Here is an 18,603-nt window from a genome sequence, read left to right as displayed (position 1 = left end):
GTCCGATTGCGACCAATTCCTCTCCGATATTATTTCACAGTTTTTATCAAGGATGTGCTCTTTAGAAATAAATGGTAAGCGAAGTCCGCAGAATGTAACTGAAGACCACCACATACAGCAGAAGAAAAGAGGAGGTTGAATAGAGAAAATTTAATTACCATGGAAAATAAGTTGAGAGAGGATTGAACACTGAAAACAACGCACAAGAAGACATATTGTGACGCAATAAATCAAAGTTTGTATTTTTTCGTACAAAATGTGTTCAATAAATAACGGGAATTTGAGTTATTTGGTAAGAATTTTAAGTATTCGCCTTTATCAATTTAATTTCCTTCGAATTATTCCCCATTAGATATTACACCACTTACGACAGCGCTTTATCAAATCGTCGAAATACTTCTGAAACTCGATCTTTTGTATAGCTTTTAGATCTGCCTTGTTTAGCTTGTGATGCGTTTTTTAACTCATCTATGCTTGTAAAACGATAGCCTTTTAAGGTCCTCTTTATTTTAGGGAACAGAAAAAGGTGACCCTGTTCCATATATGGCGAATACTGAGATTGGAACATCATAACAGTGTTGATTTTGGCCAAATATTTACGAACAAGCCGGAAGGTTATGCGAAGAAAAATTATAATGGTGCAAAATCTATTGTGTCCCCATAAATACAGGCTTTTTTCGCGCTGCTTCACACAAACGACTTGGAACTTGTAAGAAGTACTCTACAAATGTCCATTACTTTTTAACACACCTCATATGTAGCCTTTGTTTGCCTTATGAAGATCTTCCGTATTTATGCGTCTACATGTGTGTGTATAAATTTAATTTCTTGTTTCGATAAAACTATTGGACCTGGAAATAAGCGCAGTGATGTGTACAAGATGTTAATCTGTAATGTTGTGGATGAACAGATGAATTTTGCTCATTTATCTCAATTGTGAAATATACTTCGTGATCATTTCTAGGTTATCACAAGAAAAAGTCAGCGTGAAAGGAAAACGTGAGAAGAGTACAAAGGATCTTGATGTGGGTAGAATGAGGGGAGGACGAGGGAAGAACCGGGGAGAAGGCAATTGAGCTTCGCAGTTGGCAAACTCCCTGCAAACTCGCGCGGAGTAGGCGTGGCGATCTTTCAACCCGTAGCTGTCTCGAAGCACTTTGCCCCAAATGTGGCGGGGTACTGCACAAATCTGTATCACTCGTATATTCTTCTCACGCATGACTCGGGGATGACGTGAGACAAGTATTTTCCTGAAATTATGATCCAAACTTAAAGAGAGACAAAACTATGACTTTGGTCTTCAAACTCATATTTTTCTGTTTATTAGTGCTTAATTTAATCGAAATATTTTACTCAAATCAATCGTACAATAAAAAGAGTAGGGTAGAGTTGTTCTCTCTTAGCTATCCTATCCGGACGGAAGGTGAGGAGCTGTCAGAATGTAACCGATCAAGTGACGTACACTAGAAAAAACTTGGCAGCTCAATACAACTATGATTCACTGATATAATTTAATATTTTTCCTTTCCTCTCATTTTCGCCGGGAGAATACTTAAAAGTATAGGATTTTCCGGGATTTTTCACGGCATTTGACCTTCATTTCTATGAAAACGTTGAAGAAGGCCAAAAATGAAAGAAGTTTGATTTTATTCTTACGAGAATATTTCACCGAACGTTTGGTTTTCTGGAAAATTTCCTCACGGTAGAGGCGTCTTATATCCATTCATGGTAGCCTTTGGAAAGGCATTATAAGTAGAATCACTATCGGTGAAAGAGCAATTAGGTAAAAAAGCTGATCAATTCTAAAAAGATTCCAAGAGAGCTGATGAAAATATTCATGTAAATTCTTTATTTAAAGTGTGCTTCCTTATGGGCCGCAAACATGGGTCATTATGGATTAAATTAAGTTATCGGGTTGTAAAGTGCTTTGTCAATTACTACAAAAATGACTCAAACTGGTGTTCTTTTTTTCTCTTTTTCTCTATCTTTTCCCCTTATTTGATTATTTTCCTTAGGCATCTATGAGGAAGGCAACGGGAAACCAGCACATTATCCCTAGAATATGCAGCCTTCCGTTCAAATACAGGAGAACGGAAATATATGAGCTGCAGTAAGCCAATCCTAGGATTAAAATGCTGATGATGACACATCTATTTTCCCCCACACTCTATTCTTGGCTTCCTTTAGATCAAATCCCTACTTTGGTAACCACCTCTTCCCGCTCGTATTATATACATAAACATTCTACTAATATACAGCTAATCCTGCAGGCAAACTCAGTCGCTAGATTATCCAGCTAGCAATCAAACCCTGGATATATCATGATACATACTACTACCCTTTGTAAACCATTCCTTTTCCTTATCTCACTCCTCATCTCTCCTACACTTCACAATTATTGGCCATCTACAACACGTATGCGAAATTTTATTTTCATTCGATATGATAAAGATCTATTTCACATGAAAAAGTAGGACGAACGATATTTGGAAAGATTTGAGATACGAATTTGGAGGAAGGTGGAAAATATTAAATAGACCAGCGAGTTTTAGAGAGAATAGGAAAAGTAAGATCTTAGTTTGAAATGGCAGTAAAGAGGAATGGTATTTGGTTAGATCAAATTCTAACGCACTGCTACTTAATGAATGGAATAATTGAAGGAAAAATTGACTGGATGGGAGAAGGTGGGAGAAAAATGTATGAATTTAGTACTGGAGGACACACAAACGAGTTGAAGATACAGCAAAAGAAAATATAGTATGTACAGGAGACAGAGGAGAGAAGGAAAGCAATTAGGTAATATCTATTTCAGGGCAGCCTCGACCATTATGAATAGACGTTGAACCTTAAATCAGAGGTCTTGATACTCGTAGCGTTGTTTTACATACTCATGGTTTTCTGAGATAATTCCATGCGTCAGGTGAAAAATTTCGGAAAACTCCGATTCTCCAGAAAAACGATATTAAAGTCTCCAATCAAAATATAATGATTAAAAATTCCCTCGTGGCCACACGGCAATCCAGAGGAAGACATCGCCAGAAGGGCACCGCCCCGCACTATCCTAGCAATAGGGAATACTGTGCGCATAATATTAATCGTTCAAACCCGCCTGGATACGGAATAATAGAATATTGGGGAACACTTTAGACCAGAATTTTTCATTGAAGACGGGTTTTCAGAGGGTGGAGGGGAGGAAGGACGTGTGGATGTACATGATTGAACCTTTTATTAATGGATCATATTTCCTTTTTCACACGAACCTGAACATGAAGCCTGAACGAATTTTCGCGGAAAAATAAGCACACACACAGGTACGGACAATGAACACCCGTTGGACCGATACGTGAGATGGAATAACTCTCCTCGCGCTACGACCAATCCGGCTTGCGAAATTCATACATAATGAGAGCAAGAACCAGGGAAGTTTAACATACAAAAATTAAAAAAGACATCACTGTGACGTAAATTGAGAAGGGACTATTTACAAACACTGAATACACATGGAACCATAGAGAGCACCTCTGAGGTGTGTGGCAGGGTATGATTCCACATTAGACACGCAAAATCAAAGTTACGCATTGCTTAGTTGTTACTGAACATTATTACTCTTAAATAAATTAAAAAACTGGAAATATTTTATCAATAGTGCTGACCGGCAAAAACCACTGATGATATCATGAAATTAAGTTTAACGCATGTAAGATTAAGTGTCAATTGGAGAGTAATGAAATAAGGGTTAGATAAAATTTACCAATCACGAGTGTACTTTTTTTAGAGTACACAATTTTTCCTAAGTGCCTTTGTTTGAAGTTCCAAATCCTTCATTAAAAAAATTCATTTTAAGCTTTAGAATTCCTCATTTGATCTCCCTAATCTTATTTTAATGATATCTCCTACCGCATATTAGTCAGGGCTGGTAATGCATTTCTAACAACATCGCAAAAGAGATCTGCCCCCAACATATCCAAGAGATTTAATTTGCAATTTAAATGTATAACTGTGACTACTTTCCAGTGAAACTACCCAGCGAATATATATAATCTACCAAGTTTATGAAAACAACTTTTTACATATCTAACTCCTTGTCGTTGCACAAAATATAAATAGGAAATGAACATGAGGATCCCATAAACTAGCAACAAATTTCAAATGATGCTCAAATTCTGAAAGATAGCATTGCACGCTTATTTACCTTTTCGTCTTATTTTCCCGATCGACAATAAATGAATCCTAACAAAGACAAGTTACTGAAGGACATGGTAGATAGACAAATGGCAGTATGAGAATCAATAGCATCTTTTCAAGCATAAAGGAAAGAAGGATGAAAAGGGACGCACTGGACAAAGGCGTTTTGGAGAGCCAGGTGATATCCTGCTTACGACAGTATTACAAAAGAAGAAAAGAGGTCAATAATGGGGGAGAAGTTCCATGTGCCGTCTGCGGTTTTCCAGCAAAACCTTGTAAATCGGAAATATCAAACAGTTTTAGAAAACCTGAGGGTGTTCACTGGCGTTACCCGGAATCAAACCCAGGTACTCCAGCGAGTAGCACCAACGCTTTTTACGCTACACTGCCACACCCATACCATGCAGAGGGAAAGAAGTGGTTCAATTTCACTCCAACAATGAGATAGTCCCAGCGGAGTTGGGGTGAGGATTGAGTGAGGAGAAGGGTGAAGGAGGGCGGATGGGGGAAGAAGGGTGTGCTAAGTGGAACAGTGGGGGGTGGGGGAGCGCGAGAGTGTTCTTCATCTCCTCCTAAAAGAAGAAGGAAAGCTGGAGGCGAAAGTGCTTCCGCTGCTCTAAAAAGGGTACCGGGCGACCGCCGGGCTCCCACGCTCACCCACTTCCTCATTTACGGTCGTTTTACATTGAATGTGGGAGCTTAACGTGAGAACTGAAGGGACGAAACTAAATTTGGAGATGAGATTATGCATAAGAATGAGTCCGGTCACATTGCGCCGAAAGAACTTGGCGTAATACGAAAGGTGACTCATGCCCACCAATGAAGTCGTGGTCGTTATGTTGTCCAATGACCGACAAGAACGTGTCCAGGAGTTCTACAATCTAATACAATTCTGACTCGCACTCTACCACTGGCCACAATATTAATCGGAATGTTAAGTCTTTGCAAGAAGTAGCAATAAACGAGACTGGAACCTCAGACATCTTATAAATCAACTTCAAGTATAAACAGGGTAACATTTTTCCTCAGAGTTTGCAACATAATATCAAAACATGGGCTTGGCGTTCCTATTAGACGACGGTACGAGAATAAAAACGCATACTATTGACTGAACTTGATCTATAAATGCCGTCGTAAAAGATGGGAGGATGTTATCTTAGACCAAGTTAGAGTCTAGTTATTTATTTTTTCGTTCCAAGTTAACCAACCTTTGACCATCTATAATGTCCGTTGATTCCGTAAATGGAGGCGACTTGGTTATTTCGGGGCTCATTGCAGGCAGGGACCATTCTCCTGCCCTTACACTTTGACGCTTTACCTAATTTACAATCAGTGCTCCAGCGCCCCTGTAATCCTGGCCTGCCTTCATCTAAGCCTATGCCATACCCTGTAATCCACCTATATGGCGTGTAACAGGAAGTGTTAGATTTTCAGTGGCTTAATGGATTCGTGTTCGAGGTCAGTAGTTTGCTGCTAGGACCATCGGTCATAGTTTTCCGTTGTTTATCTTTGTTTTGTAAACGTTATTTTTAGAAGAAGGAAAGAAAGAGTTTCTTAATCTATTGGTGCTGCACTCAATCTCTCTTATCTTAACCGAATAATACAATGTCTGTTTAATTAGGGTTCTAAATGATTTCTTCATACATAGAAATACTGATAATGGCTTCATTTTTTAACGTGCCTTGGTCTTGAATTTAATGCATTCCTTCATTATAAAATGGCAATGGGTAAGGATTTCTTAAATATCTCCCGAAGCAGTTTTTAATTTGCAATTCAAATGCTGATGGTCGAGCGTTCACTCCTTGGAGTAGGAAATGTGGTGGGAAACAAAGATGAGTCTTTTTTTTTGAGGGATGGATGCGACCGATACTTGAAATCCATTTGTAACGCCCGAAAAAAGAATCAAAGACTTTGCGTTTCCACGGGAAAGAATTAATTTTGTCTTCTATTGGAATGTGTGTAGGACACAATCGATTCTTTCCTGTGGAAACGCAAAGTCTTTGATTCTTTCCTCATGCATTAAATATGAGTAATTATCGTGGCTGTTCATTTATTTTCTGGATTACTGCGTAAGAAAAGAATGTGTGCCTTGGGTGTGTCTAAGGATGGGAGATCAAAATTTACCCATTCCTCAATACGAGAGAGATGGATTATTGTTGGCTGAGAGCCCACAACATGAGGTCCTGGATGGGAACCAAGAAGACTTCAGTGAAGCAGCAGAGAGAATGAATAGAGGTCGAATCATCCAAAATGCAGTAGTTTTGTTTGAGAAGAAGAAAGATAGCAATGGTTACACAATGAGTGCCAACAGAGAAATGATTGAATAAGTGAATTTTTATATATCTTAGTGAATATTTCATCTACTACTACATCGTAACCTCTAAGCCACCTAAAGAATCTGAGACGGAGGGTGTTGGGAGAGCCATGTATTTACAAATATAAAGTCATGCATGCGTTTGAATACTAAAACACTCGTACATATGCACATATACAATGCCTCTCCCTTGCTTTTTCATTATCTTTTCCTTCACTCCAACGAATGAAATCTAACGTCTTTAAGACAGATATAAGTCTATAACAGATTATTCTGGTGTGCGTATTCCATGGAAGGTTTTAATGCCTGTGTAGCACCCAAATATTTGACTTGGACTGAGATGCTTAATTCGGTCCTATCAGTTTCATACACCTCGTCTGGTTTAGTCAACAAAACACGAGGGATAGGATTGGTGGTTTCATGCGGTAAGAAATCAGTGTTTCATGGTAGAATTTGGATCAGATAAGCAGTTAAATAATTCACGATCAAGTTTACCGTACTGGGATAGTAATACTGAAAGTAAGAAAGATGATCAAAGCACCAAACAAATGTATGAGTGAAGAAAAGAGAATGATTTGGGAGAGGAGAATGTAGACGAGAACGTCATGTGTGAAATTCGTGTAGGACAATCTCTCAAGAGGATTATTAAACGTTTAAGGTACCGCATAGTATGTAGGAAACGGAAGAACAAGTGATACTATGAAAGAGGAAAGAGATGAGTACTATTAAAGATCATAAATGTATGGAAAAAATTAAAAAAAGAGAAAAAATGAAAAATGGAGCAATTCTCATGTAATGACCTAGAATCAAGTTTTTTGACTTTGTACACCCAGAAAGAGAACAGCGTGAAGGTTAGGCAGGTTTATGTGTAATTTTCAGTTATAGTTAGCTTATTTTTACAGATGAATGAGAATCGTGCCTAAACTACTGATACTCATTGATTTTAAATGCTCGTAAATTATTTTATCTACTTAATCATATTAAAACGCCCGGAAAATACTTCTCGTTGTAATTACAGATGTTACATGAGTGTCCCAGTTGTCTACCCTACTAATTAGATATAGTTTCCGTTTCTTTTATGAATGTTAGTTTTAAGGTTAATGACCAAATGCAGCGTGAAGTGGAATCCATAAGATTCCCCGCCTATTGATTTTTCACGTCTGTACCAGATCCGCATTGGAGGAGCGATCCTCCGCAATGTTCCCTGTTCCGGAAAAATTTCTAATTTTCCCGATCCCACCCACGTGAAAAGGTTTTCCCGCGCCACCTGGCCCAGTTGTAATGCGATTATCATACGCCGAAACAGAAATTGAAATAGAAATTAAAATATTATTCGCGCAGATTACCGCTTAAGCCCTGAAAATTAAAGTGCCTAGTTAATTAAATATGACACTTAGTGTCTGTAAAGGTCACGTGAAAGCTTCTGAAAATATAATGGTATTTGCGATGACATTGAGATAGATAACATGACATGAGTGCGGTTTATGAAATCCTAAAATATTCTGCTGTTAACTGCTTTACCACATGAATTAATTCCATTAACAAATTGAGTTTATTGGACAAACAAATATCTGGACCTAAATGGCTGATTTATAATTAATTGCAAATTATATATAATCGAAAAAAGACTCATCTAAGATCATTGGTCTTCTAACGGTCACAATATAACATTTTTGGCTTTTTTTGGTTTTCTTGGGATTCTAGTCAATGAGTTGATTATTTCTATCAATTAGTTGAAAAATTAAATACTTTTTATCAAAGGAGTTAAAGTTTGTAGTTTTCGAAGCACCATCGGGTATTACTAGAATTTTGGCGGATATTAAAGAAGCAGCCTATTGTTTGAGGTGGCAAAACATTTTAGAGCAATGTTTCACATTATGTGACGAAATGAGTTGAAATTATTATTATGCTAACACGTGTAACTATAGAGGTTTCAATGAAAATGAAGTATCAGAAAAATAATAATCAACACATTACATAATGATCTAATCACTGAAAATATTCACAGAGGTTTCTCGATAAATTTTTATCAAGCAATTATGCCAGATAGCTACAATTAATTAGTAGGCATTACATTTGAATTTTGTTCGTTTTGTACGTTAAATACCCCGCATGTATGTAAAACTTTCCAAAAATATACAAAGCAACGTCATTACCTTTTGAAAGAAAGGTGCAACCGCAATAACAGTGATTAGCTACAGACAAAGGAAAAAATGATAAAGACAGTATAAAATAATCAATAATGAAAATAAACCTCGTATATTTCCTCAATTTCAAATAATAATAACAGGAAACGCGCATTATATTCAAAGCACAATAGCATGATACGCTTTTTATAGAATAGGCACTGGGTGATGTGAAAATTAGTAGCTATACGTGCTACTTTACAAAGCGTCGTGCGGCTGACAAAAGAAATTGCGGAAAATTAAATAGTGAATTTTCATCACAGATCGCAAGAACCTCCGCTTCTGATTCCGTTAGTTCGAATACGAAATGAGTGTGAACCATCAAATATCATTAAGAACGAGCAATATTAATCGATACATATTTGACGAAAGAGTGAAAATTTAAGTATTAACATTGAATCCGGAATATAATAACACATTTTCTTGTGGAGTGTAGCATCGTTCAATTTGAGTTGCCCGATTGTTTTTAAATTATGATTAAATCCTTCAAATTAATAAAAGAGAATTGTGTGGATTTTAATTTATGTTTCAGTTAACCTCTCAAGAGTTCAAATGTTTCAGAGGCATCCATTGAATTCTAATCTAATTTGTTCATCCTGATTATGCTTTATGTATATGCTTCTGTTATTTCTGTTGGTATGCCATTCAATCAGAAAAACAATTATAAGCCACGATTCATTCTGAAAGTTTATCTTGACCTGGCACGCAATTTGCGATTAATTTATACCAAGTAGTTCTTTGCAAATCCTATACCTAGGAGGATTCTTTTCCCTGTAGTATTCTTTTGGGTATGTAGATGGTTCCCGCAGCCTAATTTACATTTGAGTGAACTGATGCTAATTTCGATATGTCCTAATTTCGATAACCTAAGACTTTATGCTAAATTAATGAAGGTTACTCTGCTTTTCCCTCCTATTTTAAAATGATGAGTTTATTATTTTGAAATGGGAGGTAAAACCAGAGATCATGTTCAAAATTATTATGGCGACGGGTGTAACACCCGTCGCCATAATAATTTTAATACATGTAAAATGTAAATATTAGTTTAGAATAGATTGTTCGTGGAAATTATTTTAATTTAGCATTGACAATGTGAATTTAAGATTTATTTTACTATAATGCATTTTTTAATGATCCTTAAATACAGATTTTAAAAAACATATTTTTTCAGTTAAGCACAAAACGCAGTAAACTTAGTTAAATGTTGCTCGATCGACGATTCCATTTTTCTCGTCCACGGTCGGCGCGCAGAGGTTTACAATAATTGACGTCCTGCCGCTTCCACCGCTCGGAGAGCACTGAGATTGGTTCCGTGGCAAAGCTTGGCATCTTCCCCACCTACTCCAAGTAGTTTGATTCCGCTTTAATCAATAAGAGAGGCGCGGGATAAAGTACGGGTGAGGTGTTAGTCGATTCTATACACGTATATGGTAAAATCTGGGAGATATTTAAATAAGAATTAAAATGAAATTTTTGCGCTCCATGCAGGTAGCCGCGATGACGGTACATGTAGTAATAAAGCTGCGCTGGGTAACATTATCGGCATGGATGCCATTTTATCTCATGGATGTGGGACAGCTAGTAGTCCTCGGAAGCAGTATACTCCATGGCTGTCCTTGAGTCCTTCCAAAGGACCGTATTATGCACCGCCAAGCATTGTTTTTTGCTTGCACAGGGGTGCGATAAGACGCCAGCCGTCGCCTTACCATAAAACTCTTGCTGGTACCGTGCTAGATACTTATATATCTCTACTATTACTGATGTTTTACTGAAGGGAAGCTGTAAGTTATGGCTTGTTCGTCCTAAAGTTTCCCGATATCCTGGACGGTAGAATTTAGAAGGGTAAATTCGGCTTGATTAAAGAAAAACAGTAAATTGGTCGAGTAGCTAGAATGCGCCTGTTCCGTCCATCCGACGACGGTGTGAGTTCCATGCCCCAATTCACCCTTTCTTCATTCTGCACTCACTCCTTAGCAGTCCTTCCCTGCCCCCTCCCTTCATGCTTCTACTCCTATCACCCTTGCCCACCCCCCACCACAGTCCCCTACTTCCAGAAAAGAACGCCTAAACAAATCCCCCCTCTACCCGCTCCCCGTCCCCACAAATCGGGATCTCCTTCCGGTAACTCTGGAAGGGCAACCTGGAAATTTTAATATCCCCTTTACTTCCCCGGCCAATTGCTCTAAAAGCCGCCCCGCTGCCCATCCCGCCACCCAACCAGGCCTTAAAGTCATCCTTCTACTAACCTTCGCCCTCGCTCCCTATCTCCCTCTCTCTCTCTCCTCTCTCTCGCCCCCAACTCCCACACTCACCTCGTGGAGAACGTGATTCCAGACCTGGTGGATGGAATGCGTGTCACGAATAAATTGCCAATCCTTGGGAAAAAGGAACAATTTACTATGATTAGTAAACCTGGTGGACGTTCCGCATGAGCGATGGAGATTGGCAAAGTGCAGTTTTCCCCAAATCAATACAAAAAAATAAATCGAGAAGATCCGAGCGAAGACTAAAAAATTATCAAAACCTCATCAAAAAGATAATATGATTCTTCACATGAATATAAAATTAATTTTGTCATAAAAATAGAATTTTTTTGGAAATCATGAGTATTATGTTAATTTTATAATATTAATTAGTGAATTTCAAAAACAATTTTAGGATAAGTTGATATTTATAGCACTTTTACGGCGAGTTCGCAATGCAACCATAAAAATTTAAGAAATTAGAGGAATACGCAAGGATTAAATGTGGCGGAAAAATTATGGTTTAAATTTGCTCAAAAAAATCGAGCCTTTATGATAATCCAGTTGATTAAATTTTTTTAAGTGTCAGATACGATTAATATTTACAATGGTAGATAGCATTATTCATGATGGCTAGGCATGAAAATTGATTTATTAAAATTCAACATCTAAGACCAATTTAGGTCTGCAACTGTGGGTATAATTCCGTGAAACCTTTTAATTTCATATCATGTTAATAAATGATTAATTCCCAGTTGAAAAGTAATTTAGAGAAAATAATTAATGGGCTACAGTTACTAAGTCATTAAATTTAATTTAATGATATATCCGTTGGCAATACGATTTATTCCCTAGAATATTACAAGCGTCCAAATAAGCAATAATCTAAGAGGAATTGACCTATTATTGGGATTAGATGTTGTTTTAGCGTCAATTCCTCTAATTTTGGAATGCCTTTCCCATTTTATCCTTAGCAATTAAAATTTTATCAAAAGGGAAATTTTTGACGAAATGAAAAGCTAACTTCCCACAAAGTACCGTCTAAAACCGTAAATTTCTGGAGAATATTACAGTTGAAAGCCATATGATCTCAAAAGAGAATGAAATAATTTAGTTAACTACTTACGCAGTCTTTTAAAAGGGGATACCATCAATGTGAAAGACCGGAATTTTATGTTCTAATAATAAGTTTTGAAATTTGGGAAAGGCTAATATAAAAACTTCCCGAAGTGAATCCACAGAAAACACGATAAAATGATTTCACCCTTCGTATTAATTCAATTTAGATTTCTCGGTAAATATGGAACATTTTGCGGACAAACAGAGGAACACTTCCGTATTCTTAAAGACGTCTTGCAAGCTCTGCCTTTAATGATCAATACAAAATACCTTACAACGAGAAACGAGATTTTGTGGCCTATTTGGAAGAGAACTACATACTATATATTGGAATTGCGACTAGGGTCCATTTAGGAGAATGGGATTAGCTTCAACATACGTCTGGATTCAAATGCATGCAGCCTGTATCTATTCCTGGAAACACCAACCAACGTGTTTTTGACCATTTAGAAAACTACGGCCTAGCCATTTTCCTTCTCTTAATGCGAATTATTTGATCCAAAAAACAACTGAACTTGGCCCGAGATTGGCTCCACCCTTCCATACAGTTGTAAGCTATCCCTCGGATGGTCTTTCGCGGCATTCTTTATTGCACTTGATACGAGGAAGTATTTCATCACAGTATTGGGAATTGGTAGTGCACGCGTATTAAATGAAATTATATCTTAAATGCTTATCCAAAATAAGATGCTGATGCTATCTCCACACCGATCTCCAAAGAATACAATAACTTTTTGGCATTCGATTCTAATAATTTATTATTTTAAACTTTGAAAACACTAGGAAAAATACTATCAGAACAAAAATTACTTTGCCCAGGACCAGGGTCTCATTGACTGATTGTCATCCTCAGGCGATCTGAAATTCATTCATTGAAACCCAGGTTATGAGTTGTTTCTTTTTTGATGGTGTTTTAAAATGTTGTATCATTATCATACTTTTACTGTAATATCAGTACCGCAAGTATGAATAGTGCAAGTTTAGTCGTTTGTTTCAATGTCATTTATCCTTGTGCCAACATTTGATGAGCACATCACTCAGTTGTGCATATGGATCTCAAGCGTACAGCGGGATTATATATTTATATACATATATATATTGAGGAATATTTTCAGTATATATATATATATATATATATATATATATATACTGAGGAATTCGCGTAAGAGAATTTCAAGAGATATTAAGATTTTTAACTGCTCACTGGGTGATACAGAGCGGTTTGCTAACTTTTCTATCACTAAAATTTGCTATTCCGACGGTAAGATGTAATCTTATTAGGATTGGGGATGTATTTGAACAAAAAGAATCCCCTTTCTATTCCCCTCACTTTGATGTATGGATTTTTAGACGAAACATTTGTTTTGCGTAATCAGAAAATGCGAATGATTAACCTCAATCTCCTTTCTTCCGCCAGGACAATGGAAAACCGTATGATTTGATCCTTTTGGGCGAAAACTCCCGGAGAATGAGATAGATGAAGGGTGGAGATGGACGGGAGAGGAAATAAGTGGGCTTAATCGGCTCAATGAGAGGAAACTACAAAGATTAACTAGGCAATAGTCGAAAACGATTGGCGTCGAAGAAAAGTTTCGGTAGAGGTCCACGCCGTTCGCGAATATCTGGTGGGGGAGAGGTTAGAGTGGTTCCAGGCGAGGGATGATGGACCCTGGAAAAGCCCAAGAGGGAAGGAGAGAGCCCCACAAGAGTTCATTCTGCTTCGGAGATATAGAAAAATATAGAAAAAAGTGTGTATTGACGATGGATTGGTTCTTGAGTCATTCGGCCGCGTAATCCCTGATATCATAGCTTTGCTAAAATCCAGATAGAAAACTTATTTTCCGCCGCATCAATTGGATCACCGAAAAAAAATATTCGAATTATCGTTTTCGTCCAACAATTCAGCTCCTTAGGTATCTATGAGGAGTTGTTTTTATAGAGTTTCTAATAGCGTCTGCTCATTCCGATTTTCATAATTGATGCGACATTAATGCGTCATGGTTCACATCCGAGAAATGTAGTATACTTTTACGTGTATTCTCGTACAATTAGTGATGGCAGTACCAGAGAATTTAGGTTACTCCTACTTGTATCCAAATAAGAAATCTACCCTTCCACCATCCAATCTAACTAGGTAGATTTATTGGATAAGATGCATCAATACAGTGCCATTAGATATCGCCGTCTGATAATATAATTAGAGTAACGCCTGCATTAACAGCATTTTCCATTTCCATCTTTTTCACAAACTGGAGGCACGATATATCCCATTAGATCGACACAAACTTTTCCCACGAATGAAAAAACACATACCATAGAGAACATAGCCTACACGAAAAATCAACACTATTATTATGACTATTTCTATGATAAAAATATTTGCGGCTGCTCAGGACTATTATCTATTAATTAAGGAGGGAAAAACTCTTTCCCGCCAACTTCTTCCCTGTGCACAAATTCAAAAAACATTTTTATTAATAAATGTATGCAAGGTTATTTTATAGCAAAAAATAGATCTCGTAAATAGCCTAAAAACTTAAGAAAAATATTTCCTAAGGGCTCTCATTTAAGTCAGCTACTTTTTAGATTCGTTTTCTTTCTTTGACCTTACTTATATATTGCTTTAGGTGTCCATTATTTGTTGGGTATCGAGTTAGTTGATCTAAAATTGATTTCGCTAGAATAGGATACAACTATTCCGGATAAAATTTCGTCATACAAATTACGTAATTTTTTGTGTATTAATCATAGATATAATTGAAAAATATAGTAGAAGAGAGGTGCATTTAATAAACATTTTCCTCCACCTTTTAGAAAACCTTTTTGGTCACTATTATAAGCACTGATTCACCATGCTTTACCATCGGTTATGTTTCAGCCGTTAAGGTCGTCGTCTTAGATATGTTTTCCAATTCATATGAGCACTTAAATGTACTTAATGTCAATGATGTACTTAATTTTTAAATAACTTTCCTGTTATTTGAGAGAAATTCTAATACATCCATGCTCTTTTAAATATCCCGCATGCAAAGTTGGGACATAGAGACTTGAATATCTGGTAATCAATAAGTGAGAGTGTCATTACCATTATTGCTGATACTTTTCAGCGTACTGCCAAATGAAATGAAAGGAATGTATGTAAATAACTGGAAATGCTAGAAATATAGAAAATAATTGAACCATCTAGCTTAATGGATGTCTTGCAAGAACTTCATTGTTTTTCACATTTATTGAACCATGTTTTTATATCAATGTATTTTATAAACATGTACTACAAAAACACGATGGTAATTACATGCATAAGAAGTACAAAACACTTGAAAATCTGGTAACAAATAACAGTTTTAGCAAATAATGTTTTGATCAAAAAATATGGTAAACGAAAAAATATGAGTTATAACGTCAGGAGGAGAATTTTGTTAGCATTGAAATTTTATATAAAAGGAGGGATAAACTGCCATTCTACGAACAGAAACGCAATTTATAACCAATTGACACATTAATGATGATGTTATATTGCAATTTTACGACACATGGAGCAGTATTTCTTTTTTTCAGTCCACCCTTGTTTTTCAGTTTTCGGCAACAGCAATTCACCCAAAGCCACAACCCTAATCCACCCTAAAACATCGCTTTCCATTCCTTTCTATGATGTTCTCTTACACGCTGCATTTATTTATCGCACATATGATTCAATATTTCATTCTCCGTAAAACATAGCAGTTGCTGGGAAATATCTATAATCTACATTTACTAGTGATATACTAGATTTGGTTGGGGATCGAGATGGTGCGGGGGCTAACGTACTGACTTCCCACCCAGAGGGCCCGGATTCAAATCCCGGCGGTGTTGAATATTTTTCAGAGGTATCTCGATCCCTACTTGAGGTGCTTTGTGAAGGGCACTTTGAGTGAGTACGCCGTCCGTCGGATGGGACGTTAAACTGCGGACCCCTTGGCGCCTTTCGTAAAGAGTAGGCTAATACCGACGCAAGGTTTCTCTCTACCCTTCATCCTTTCCTGTCCATCCCCTATGGCGCAAATTACCTCAGTTTTCCGTCGCCTCCCCTCAAAACTACTACTACTACTATAATTGGAATGGAGTGAAGTTAAGTAGCATATTAATGACCAAACAGTACCGCTTTTAACCTAGATATATATTTTTTTAATTTTTTAATTAGATACCGATGCACTAAATCATTCTAGGAATACAGTGTGTTACATCGAAACCTGGGCAATAATTTAAAAAAATTGATATAGATGAAATAATAATACATAATAAATATATTATACACAAGAAATATATGATTAATAATAAAATTTAACAGTCAAATAATTTTATAAATGATACAACTTTTTTAAATTAAAAGCATTAAATAAATTATATAAAATTATATGACTAGTCTATTAATCATGCAAATAGAATAAGAATATATATTAAATAAAAATATAGATATATGGATGAAAAGTGATTCTATTTTGGCATTACTATGTTATTTCTCTCAATACCTCAATATACAGGCATTTTTCAGCAAATTTATATAATAATACAGTTATAAATTAATCTAGGTCCATGCATATAAAATGTGCATTCGTATTACTAATTGAAAACATAATTAAATAATTATTACATTTTTAATTGCAACTTCGACATGCGATATTCCACCATATTCCTATTTTTCACATAATCTTTTATCTGGATAATAATTAATGTCCAAAAAAATGAATTAATTTAAATAAGTTCATATCAATAATCTCGGTAAAATACTTTCATAAAATATTACCCTGCCCGTAATTTTGATAATACCTACACCTATGAAGAGACCCACCGCTACTAACCTCTATATTTCATGACATCACTGAAGTTACTGCACCCAGGTTGAAAATCACTTCTTTACACAATCCTATCCAACCTCTTCCGTCATCTGTGCCATTATTTATAAGCGCTTTTCATTTTAAAACGGGGATGGAATCGTTTCTCGAACCAATCACCCGGATCGGCAGGAGGTTGCTGCGCATCGCTAATCAACAAAGCACAGTCAGCGCGCGTCCCGTGGTGTCAGAACATCCCCTCCCGCGGCGTCGCCAGGGCGGGCGCAGGTGACGGGGGAATGGGGGTCGCGAGGGGTCAAAGCTCGCGGGGATCGGAGCGCATTTATCCCGACAACAAAGAGGGGGATGTAGGGGATATTTGCGTCCTTTTCCAACGACAAATGCGGCGTTTAGGTGGAGTGATGCGGTGAGGAGCCTTTTGGTGGAAAACTTCTTACATGTCGGTACACATGGGAAGAGGTTCGTCACACACCATCTTTCGGTGTCAGGACTTTTGGGTTACGTAAATACGTTGGTTCACAGGGCTTCGCATCTACTTCGAATAGAGTGACAAACGATATATATTATTAAAATGGTATGAAATACGCACGTAAGAGTCAATGAATGATCTTGAAATTTTCGAAAATGGTGATCATGTCAAAATCACTTACGATTTTCGAATTCCCGCCGCCTAATCTATTTTTTTATCTGCTAAATTACTCAAATAACGCCAAAGAGAAATATTTTGAGGAAAGCTCTAGCAGTGCTTAGCAACAATCAATAATAAACTTTGCGAAAAAACTACAAATAACCTAATCAAAAAGATATTTCATATTTTTCCTGCCTCAAAGGTTCACGATTCCGAGACTAAATGCCGTACTAAACCAAAAAACTCCCGGAAAGAGGAGAAAAAGGCTGAATAAAATTCACAGGGGCTAGGAATAATTTGAAAAACCGCAGGGGACTGTAACCAGAGGAGGCATACATTTACACTTGTCATCATGATGTTTGACGCTGAATTTGCAGTTCAGACTTAGCTTCAGCCCCCTCGCGTTATCATAGGTGGGGGTCGCCGCATAGCACCCCTCACTTCCTACGCGTGGGGAGGACCGAACGGCAGCAGAAAGCCAGATGGGCTGGAGGTTGCTGAGAGGGGGAGGAATGGCAAGGACTGAGGGGTGACGGGTATTTTCACCGTGGGAAACCGCCCACCTTGTATGGGTATAAATTTCTGTAATGTAAAAAATGGAAATGCGTGATTAAACTTGGTCCTCCGGATGGCGTGCCCATTTATATGGCGGTCTTTGAGCTAATATGGTGCTCTTTGAATTTATTTATTTGCTTTCCAAAGACTTCTGAAAATCTTCCATCAGAAGCGGTTAAACTGCTTCCATGCCTATTCATGGAAAGACATTTTTGCTAACGCGAAAAACAGGAATACTTATACGGACGAAGAGCTTTAAGTGCTTTCACTCAGTTCTAAATTCGAACTAAACCTTCGCACATATCAGATCAAGTTAATCTGTTTCTAATTTTGAGTAGGTGATGCTTCGTGCTGTTTCTTTGTGAACGACGTATTCTTTAGGAATGAAAGAGTCAAGCGGAGAGGTCGGTTGAAGAAAGAAGCGAACTCACATGGATCCAAAATAGGAGCATCAAGAGTGCAACTTAGTCAAGAAGAGGGCTAGGGAACGGAGTGCCAGGGTTGGAAAATAAGGTCCCCGGCACTGGAGAAGACGAACAGA

The sequence above is a fragment of the Hetaerina americana genome, unplaced genomic scaffold, assembly GCF_022747635.1.
Source record: "Hetaerina americana unplaced genomic scaffold, ioHetAmer1.1.p SCAF_9, whole genome shotgun sequence".
NCBI lineage: Eukaryota > Metazoa > Arthropoda > Insecta > Odonata > Calopterygidae > Hetaerina > Hetaerina americana.
This window is presented reverse-complemented; position numbering follows the sequence as displayed.